Consider the following 7,623-nt stretch of genomic DNA (forward strand, 5'->3'; position numbering starts at 1 on the left):
AGGAAGGTCCTGCACTAGGACACACTGGCCATTACGTGGTGGTCCAAGCTGAGTCTGAGAATGTCCAGAAGGTGCAGAGTCGAGAGATGTCCAGAAGGCGCGCTGAGGGGCTCTTCGCTGCCCGTTTTACCTGGTTGACCTACTGGTCATTCATTGGTTGAAAGTTTCATGGGCAACCGAGACCCACGTGGGGTTAACCTGCCCTACCAGTTCCTGATTGGCTGATGATGAGTAACAATGCACTCGTACCTTAGGGTTGTAAACAACTTTGGATAAGATACTCTCCCTTGGAACCTCCCAGACAGTAAGGCACCAGAGATGACCATTTATTAGGGTTGCTGGAGAATCTCAGCATTGGGAGTTGTTCCTTATCAGGACACTATCAGCTAGAAAAACACCTTAATTGTGAACCACATGGAATGGCCTCTCTGTATCAACCACTGCTGAGATGAAGGAGAGAGGGACTGGCAAGAGAAGAAAACTTAATTCCTATACTTTAATAAGCCTTACCGCTACACATCAAACGCGTCATAAGTTATTTCACATCATTTAGCGCTTTACTGTATGCAAATTAGATTATGTTAATAGTATCTGGAATCACCTTGTAAAACCGCAAGGTGGAGCTAATAAAGCTTAACATCTCATGTACAGCATTTGAGCTATCACTAGAAAACACCCGGTTTCAAATCCCAATCACTGTTGAGGGGCAATCTTTATTCAATTAAGAATTTAAGTCATATACTCTTTAGATTTTTAAATTTAAACTGTGTATTACAGCATGTTAATCATTAAACATTAAAAAGTTGGTATATTTTATGAAAGCAAAAGAAAATGCCTGACGAACTAGGGATTGGACAGTTTTTCAGTGCTTGTACAATCGATGGAAATGCTCAAATAAATGTGCTAAAGAAATAAACAAAAAAAAGTAATTTATTCCTTTATCATATTTGTTAGCTAATATCTTGTTCTTGTTAGTTAGATCAACGAAATGCTGTGGTGTTACTTTTTGTCAATGAAAAAATAAAGTCTTTCCATTTAAAATGACTGTTACAAAGAATGTGGACCGGCGTAAGGAGCTTGTCCAAGGTCATTCATTATTAATACTATTAGTAATATCTTCAGTAATGGCTTTGATGCATAAAGTATTTCTGCATAATTAAAATATTTATGATAAGGGTAGGTTGTGTACTTTTGCCCAACAGCAATCTTGCTTTCATAAAATATACCAACTTTTTAATGACTGATGATTAACATACTGTAAAACACAGCTTAAATTTAAAAGCTCAAATGCTGTACATGAGAGGTTAAGCTTTATAGGCTCCTGGCGGTTTTAAAAGGCGATTCCGGATACTATTAACAGTCTCATTTGCATATGGTAATTTCCAGAATGATGCCAAATGACACGTTATACCCCGTCATACCGTGTTTTGATGCGACATACCCACCACGTTGTACCGTGGCGTACCCCACACATTTTGAATCTCTGCATCTGCACTCAAATTTCCCTTTTGTTGTAAAATTCCATATAAATATTCAATACTAAGCACATAAGAACGTGCACAGTAAAGAGATTAAATTTTAATTGGTCATTTTGGCTTGCCAGTCACGTACCACAGTATGAGGTAGGCAGTTGCGTGTAGTACGGGTTTGTACCGTGCACTTTGAATGGCTGCATCTGTACCTTCCCCCCCCATCAGAAGATCTAATACTTGGAGTAACCCGCCCTTATGGATTCCTTCATCAGGTAAAACAATCACAATACTTTGAGCTCTATTGAGGTAGTTCACATAAATGCTGTCTTATACAGTAATTCCTTATAAATGCTGCAGGGCATCCCAGCCCAATAGGACTGGTGTGTCCCCCACCCACATCTGTAGTTGAAACTATACATCCCTTCCCAGGTGTACTGTGACAGCTTGTATCTCCTTTAAACACAACCCTCCTGTAGCCTCCTGCCATCTGTTAGAAAACTTTCTCAAATCTTTTTGCTGTTTTAGTCAATAGTTGCTGTGTCCCCCAATAGGGGAACCTGGACACCATTTACTGTACACTGTAAGATTATTACTCTTTTATTTAAATCCGAAGATAAATTTAGGGAGGCTACAAAGAGTTTTCCTAGTTTAAATCTTATTTCACGCAAAGCTCTCGTTTCAACTTCTGAAATATTCTTTAACTGTGAAATCCAGCCTCGTTCTCACAATTTCTCCAAAAATGCCCTGTTTTTTTTGTTTGTTTTTTTTACTGTAACTGCACACCAGTTTATTAGTAGTTTTATCTTGGGGTTTTGTCCCCCTAGTTAACACACCCCCCATCTGGATATTCTCAATCAAGATATTTATCCCAGTCCTCATTATTTCCTTGAAGGGGTGTTATATCTGGGTATAATTTTGGTGTCGCACTATAATTGCTTTTTGTCCTCCTTGAGAGTTTTTTTTTACATCCCATTTGCAGGGCTCGAACTTTTGCATACATGCTTTGCGAGTTATTAAATCAAATCTGTCTCCGCTCTCCATAAAAGTTGTACATTCTTGGCAACATTAGATTTTAACCCACTCAAGTATATTTGTTTTATTACTGTGGATGTACCTTCATTCACTTCCTTTTCATCAGCTAACCCCAAGGATATGGTCCATAAAGTTATAAACCTTTCCATAAAATCTGAAACATCCTCACTTTCCCTCTGCTGACATGCTGTTACGTTTCTCCAATCTGTGTTTGGTGGGTATTGCTCTTTCAAAAATCTCCACACTAATTCCCACCCTTCTCCCAGATTCTCCTGATTCTATTTGATTGTTTCATCCTGGTTCTGTCCACATCCCATCAGACAGACCATATTTCTTTAACTTTTCATCTACATCTTTTAACTTCTTTTTCTCTGACATCCAGTCAGAAATCTTTATTAACTTGTCTTTACACCAACTCATTTTCCAAAACCAACAAACTCCCGTTTGGCTTAACTGCGTTTCCATCTTCAGACGGGTGGGGTATTATCCAAAATACCTCTATATCAACCTGCCTGGCCCTGATACACAAACCAGGTCTCGCTTTACTGCGCACCACAAAACACTGCACAAACCAGTGGAGTCCTGGCTTTACTGCACAGTCACACAGCTACCTCAAACAGACCCCCATTACCAACACCCAATCATTTGCGGTCCTCGCTACAGCATTGAGAAAATCCCATTAAGGGGTGTGGAGAGAAGGGACTTTTTAGAAAAGAGGAGTCCTTACCTCATTTAGTAACAGCACCTAACGTTTTCTCTCCACTGACCAACGGGAGTTCTCCTCAGCTAGGAGGACACTGCATGCAGCACCAATTGAAGAAACATTAAAATGACAGAATTCGGATGTTGGTGAAAGAAGAGCTGTTTATTTGTGTGCACATGGGAGAGCAGCTTGCAAAAGCTAGTCTCCCCAAAACATGTTGCTCATTGCTTTTTATTCACAGTAACAGACAAGCTTTCTACTTTTGACATAGATTACCTAATCCCTAAAACAAAATCAGTTTTAAGTCAAGCCTGGGTAGCGGAAAACAACTCCTTATTAAGACTTCCGTTATTGCTTACATTTGCAAAACAAGACATTCAACTTTTTACTACATTTAAGACATGAGCTGTACTTTTCCACTGACCTATAGATGCCTCCTACTACGTTTCCACTTGCCAGTGTTATAAGCAGTTAGGAAGCTAAAAGACAAGAAGTTTGTTAGCTTTTATAACATTTCTTTAATGCTTATGAGTCAGGGAAGGGTTTTATAGCCATTTCCAAGCAGTTTGTAGTCAATCACTCCACTATCCGAAAGATCTACAAATGGAGAAAATTTCAAACCACTGGCAAATTATCCAGGCCAGGTAGTCCCATCAAATTCAGCCCAAGAGCCGACCGAAAGATGCTGCAGGAACTCTCCAAGAACCCCAATATAACATCAACAGAATTTCAGGCAAGTCTTGCAATGTTAAAGTGCATGAGTCAACCATCCAAAAGAGACTGCACAACTTTGCCCTACATGTGAGGGTCAGGAAGGAAGAAACCTCTGCTCTCAAAAAAGAATATAGATGCATGACTGAAGTTTGCCAGACAGCACCTAGGTGAAGATCTGAACAGATGAGACAAAAGGTAGAGACGTCTGGCATTGTGGCCAAACAGCATGTTTGTCAAAAACCAAAAACTGCCTTTGACCAAAAGAACCTCATGTCTTTTGGTGGAAGCATTATGGTTTGGGGCTGCTTTTCATCCTCAGTGCCTGGGCAGTGTGCCATCATTGAGAAAACCATGAATTTCCACATTGTACCACAGAGTACTTGAGGAGAATGCGAGGATAATGTGAGGCCATCTGTCAAAAAGCTGAAGCTGAACCGTAAGTGGACCTTGGAACAAGACAATGACCCTCAAGAAAATCCACAAAAGAATGGCTCAAAAAGAAGAAATGGAGGGTTATGGAATGGCCATGTCAAAGCCCAGATCTTAACCCCATAGAAATGCTGTGGGGGAACTTGAAGCAGGCAGTACATACAAGAAAGCCCTCAAACATCACACAGTAGGAGGAGTGGGCAAACATTTCTCCAAGTCAATGTAGGAGACCGATAGACAATTACAATAAATGCTTACAAGAAGTGATTTCTGCCAAAGGGGGCAACACCACCTATTGAAGGGGTGTACTTATTTTTTTCACAGCACACAATTGCATTTCTGACCTTCCCATTGTTATCTGTTAAATTTGATCAACTTTATCTATCAATATTATTAGAATAAACATCAAATATCCATACATGCAAATATGTTGAAAAACACACACCTTTTTATGGGGTGACTTACATTTTCACAGCACTGTATATACCTTTATGCATTATGTTGATGTTAATGCTCTAAAATTAGTTATCTGATAGTTTGTAAGTTTTCTATTTACATTTGTATATACTGTGGTGTCTCCGGGGGAATAGATAAATGTAATAAGTACGAAAGTACTCACACCACACACTCTTCTTTTATTTTCGTGAGGTTTCCTCATTTTCCATCGTTCTTCCGTCTTCCAAACCAGTCCACAATTCGTTTTCTCTGTCCTCGTTCAGTCCGTGTTCCAAAAGTTCGTAAAATCCAACAAATCCGTGCCGAGTCCAAATCACAAGCCATATACCGCTATCCTTTATTTATTCCGTAAATCCGTTGTCTTTAAATCTTTGTCCACTCCAACCAAACTCCACTATCCTCTCCAAAACGCACTCATCTACTGGCTTCCACGCCAGTTCACTGTTTCCGGGGCATATATATTTTGTTTCCTGATGAGACCCACCTGCGTCTCGTTGTCTTTCAGACTGAGCCCTTTCCATCTGCGGGTCAGCTGGTTTCTCTTAGCGGCCATCTTGGTCAGGTCTAAGTCAAGTATAGTGAGCAGATCATTCCTAAAATACCTGTCCTGGATGACCCTTCCTCTGGTCCTCTTACAATACATTTAATAATTTTATTTTGTATTTAATATTCACCTACCTCTTTCTGAGTCTTTTAAGTGATTTTGTTTACTACTACTTCCTTTATCATTTTAGCCAAAAAGCTTAAACTTACTGAGCTGATGTGTTTGTAGCTATTTATGTACACACAGAAAAGACACTGAATCCAACACCTGACACCAGAGCTCTAAATTCACACACACTTTCTTTGTGTACAAAAATGCAATTGTTTTACAAACTTTTATTTTTTTCTAATTGAAATGTATTAATGATCTCCAGTATGATTTTTACATTTGGAAATCAGTAAATAAATCTATATTAATCTTAATACAAGATTTACAGTTATGAGTTATTTCCAATGTTTCTCCCATACCGCAGATCTTAAGGTTCTTTCCATAATTCTTATTTAAAGTTATTCTTTTGTCTTTTCCTCTTATACAATTACAATTTATATACTTATTTCTTCATGATTCACCCTGCTTACATTATGTTCTTGCTTACATTATCTATGTCGTACAACACAAACATAATTACATAATTTTATCCATGTTATTTTTCTTTCATATTTTTAACATTGCATGTCCACTCACTGACCTGAACACAATTTTTCTTCAATCTGAAGGAACTGTCATTGTTTTCATGGGACTTACTTCTTCTCCATATTAATTATAGATTCAAACAAATTCTTCCTGCTTGACCTGGCACCAATTTCCCTTTAGAGGCTAATAGTTTTAAAGCTGTTGTTCTGTCACTGAACATCTTACATACATTTACACACATCTCCGGGAGTCAGGCTGTGTTATGCTTTTTATTTCTGTTACCCAGGATGTGGCTTAAGATTGCCTAGGTCTTATATTATCTATTTTCCTTCAAAACCTGTTGTTCTATACCTCCAACTCAAATTCTATAACTTCATCTGGCCATCATGTATAAGTTCTAATGGGACAGCAAGCAGTCTTAATGCCTCACTCATTAGTTCTTTCTTCATTTTTCCATTTCCATGCTCCTATATACTCAGATTCTTTAGTTTCATTTACTTTATCAAATTTACTATTAATCATCAACGTACTATTGATCTTATTTTCAAATATCATACATAATTGTCTGTATATTCTTTTTGATAAATTCTCATCTTTTTCTACTATTTCTTCAACTAGTTATTCTGCCTGTATATGTTTCATTTTACATACTTGTGTCTTTTCTTTTAACTTTTGTCACTTGCACCTGCTGTGCACTGTCCCTAATTTCATGCCATAAATTTGGAATAACTAGTGATCTTTCAGTCTTCCTCAATTCTGCAGGAGAATTTGAAGTAATTCTCTTATTTTTGGCTTTGTATCTTTAAAAATACTTTGTTACTTATACTGGTAATTCTGATGTTATTCTAATCAAATTTTTATATTTAATATTATTCTTTCACATGTACATTTTCATAAGGTACCATATACTGTACTGTATATCTATTGATTATCCATAAGCTCCATGGAGATATCCATAGAATATTACATTAATATTATTATTTTTACTATTTTTCTGTTTTGTTTCTTTTACTTCTTCAAACTTCATATCCTTTTTATCCCTTCCATTTTCCAGAAAGGTCTTCCTCAACTCTCTTATCTCTCTGAATGGGCCTCAGCCCTGGTGCCATACGTACTCTGAGGCACTCTTCTCTATTGACTCATCTAGCCTCTTCACTGAAGTACACAGTGACATAATCCCTGTAGTTCTTAGATACACTTTACCTGTTCCCAGCATTAATTCCAATCTCTACTAGACCTATAAGAGGGTAGTAATTTATCTATGATAAAAATGTCTACTTACCCTCCATTGGAGATAGGAATCAAGACAAGAAACCAGCCTCAGATGGGTGTATCCTGTTCGTGATGCCAAAATGTAGGGATGCAAAGAGTCACAAGGCAGTCCAGTAAAGGTTTGATTTTAGTTAATTTGTAACGTAAATGGCCCTTTCCAGAGATCACTGAAGGAGATACACACAAGATGTCTTTCCCACACTGCCCCATATTGCAACAGAAAAACCTCAGTTTTACAGAGGTTTATATAGTTTGAGTCCAGCCATGTTATTACTATGAATGGGGGTTTGAGAGTCCACATTCTACTTATGGTCTAGTGGCTACTCTTGAGGATGTTGCCCCACCTTTCAGCTATTTCTGTGGTGTGG

The sequence above is a fragment of the Lepisosteus platostomus genome, chromosome 2 (genome assembly GCF_059453375.1).
Source record: "Lepisosteus platostomus isolate fLepPlt1 chromosome 2, fLepPlt1.hap1, whole genome shotgun sequence".
Classification (NCBI taxonomy): domain Eukaryota; kingdom Metazoa; phylum Chordata; class Actinopteri; order Semionotiformes; family Lepisosteidae; genus Lepisosteus; species Lepisosteus platostomus.